The sequence below is a fragment of the Penaeus monodon genome, chromosome 6 (assembly GCF_015228065.2).
Source record: "Penaeus monodon isolate SGIC_2016 chromosome 6, NSTDA_Pmon_1, whole genome shotgun sequence".
NCBI classification, from domain to species: Eukaryota; Metazoa; Arthropoda; class Malacostraca; order Decapoda; family Penaeidae; genus Penaeus; species Penaeus monodon.
The window spans coordinates 45076715-45079481 of NC_051391.1; positions in this window are offsets into that span (position 1 = coordinate 45076715).

A 2767-nucleotide genomic window follows, 5' to 3' on the forward strand; every position below is an offset into this window, starting at 1 on the left:
TGGTATGCTGAGCAGTGTAATGCCACGGTAGTTCCTACAGTCCCAACGATCCCCTTTCCCCTTCCAGAGAGGGATGACCACGCCCCTCAGCAGGTCAGGGGGAATGGAACCAGACTGCCAAATGGCAGTCAGGACTGTATGCAGGCCCCGAGCCATAGGTTTACCCCCAGCCTTTAGCAGTTCAGCAGGGATATCACATATGCCTGCAGCTTTCCCACTCTTCAGCTTGGAAATCGCCAGCCTAACCTCTGTTAGGGGAGGAGGCTCCTCACTGATGGGGGGGGTCCCCGGGACAGGCACTGAGACCCTCGCTTGCATCCAAGCTAACTGTTGGAGGGTCACCTGGGACAACTGTTCAAAATACTCACCCAACGTTCACGAACCCCAACATGATCTGAGATGATCCGTCCATCCGCTGATCGGACTGCATCATCTGTGGGAGGGCTTAGGGTTCAGTTTTCTCAGGGCTTGGTAGGCAGGGCGAAGGTCATTTACCAAGAAATGGCCTTTGACCTCCTCAGCAAGATTCCTGATGGACTGTTTTCCCTTGTCCCTTCTCAGCAGTGTCCGAGCCCTACGCACCATGAAACGACGCAAGACTTGATTCCCATTCAGCCGAGCCTTGCCCACACGCTTCAGTGGCCTCTAATGTCTCCAGGGAGATGGTATTCTGCCTTGTCCTTGGGCGTACGCCAATGGACTCCTGAGCTGCTTCGAGTGTTACGCGCTTGAAGGCTCCCACAGAGCAACGGGTGCGTAGGTTGCTGGTTTCTGTGAATCGGTCAGAGACTGCCATGGCGACCCACGGGCACACTCCTCCTCCCTTAGGCTGTCCAAGTGAAAAAACCTTAGGGTGGCCACTGAGGGACGGGGAGTTTTTTAAGTGGACCCGCAGGGTAGCCACAAGCAGCCTATGGTCGGTGCCACAGAACTCGGCACTCCGGTAAACCCTCCGGTTCTGGAGGATCCTCCATCGCGTGCTAACAAGAATGTGGTCGATCTCCTTGGCCACATTACCCGTATCGCTGTACCAAGTCCAGCGATGTGGGTTGGAGCGCTGGTACCAGGAGTCAAAAGATCTCATTTTCTGGGACCTAGGGAAGTCCCCGGAGATTATGTATATATATATACCATATATTACATGAAATATATAGACATACGTATATATACATATATAATATATTATATATAATATAATATATATATATAGTATATTTTATATATATATAATTATATATATATATATATATATATATTATATATATATATATATTTTATAATATATATATATATATTTACTATATATTTATATATATATATATATATATATATATATATACATACATATATACACACATATGTGTGCACACACACACAGACACACAACACACAAAACACACACACACACATATATATATATATTTATATATAAAATACATATACTATATAATATATATTACATATATATATTATATATATATATATATATATATATATATATATATATATATATATATATATATTATACATATATACATACATACAATATAACCCACATATGGTGTGTGTGCACACACACACACACACACACACACACACACATATATATATTATAAATATATATATATTATAATATATAATATATATATATTATATATATATATATATATATATATATATGTGTGTGTGTGTGTGTGTGTGTGTGTGTGTGTGTGTGTGTGTGTGTGTGTTGTGTGTGTGTGTTGCATATTATATAGATATTTTATATATATAAAATTATATTATATATTATATTATATTATATAAAATATATATAATATACCCCTTTCTGCATTTTTCAGTGTGTGTGTTTGTAAAGGGTTCAATAATAAACACGTATTACATTCTTCTAATGTCAAAACAAGTTTTCGGATGGCTTGTACATTACCATCCTATTTTGAGACAATTATGGAACTTTTATCTATTACATCATGAGAAAGTATTCTGTGTGTTCTGTTAAATAAGGATTATATTAATCTATTATGGAAATATTTCTTCTGTTTTATTTACAAACAACAGTATCGTCAAGCTCAGGCTGATGCTGCGTCTCTTGCTATGCAAAACTGCCAAGAAACATTATTTAGTCCTAAAGCACTTTCTGCATCCCGGTCACTATATAGTTAATGAAGATTGATTACTATCTGACCGAAGATAATGAGCATGCCCACACTGTACCTTTAATTATGCTAGAAATACAGAAGACAGTAGATAATAAATGCATTATCCTTTACCCTTTTTTGAAAGATTTTTCATATGGTCAGCCTATTGGTTATTAGGTGCCTTTCTGTATCACTTACATATTATTGCCACTCACACAGCTCGCATCCATTAGCAACTCGACACCCGTCCAATTGGAGCCGTGCACCCTTCCAGGAACCTCATACGTGGACGTACAGATCCAATTTTTAGTTTAAGTTATTTAGAGAAATCTATGGTTACTATTAATGATTTGTGTATGTTTACCCTTTCCTCGTATCCGTAGGAGTCTAACTTAAACAGGAAATCTGTTGAAATTGTAATGCTGTAAGTATAATATACTTCCTTTGGCCAAGCAGTTCTTTCTATCAGATAATACTTGTATCAGTTACTGGGTTGTATGAACACAACTGATAAAATATCAAGTTAATTATTTATTTATTATTCTTTATTTTTACGAAATCTAGATTTCTTTTTTTTTTTAACAAAATTTTTATTTCTATTTTAATCTAATTTCTTTATTTTTTTCCCC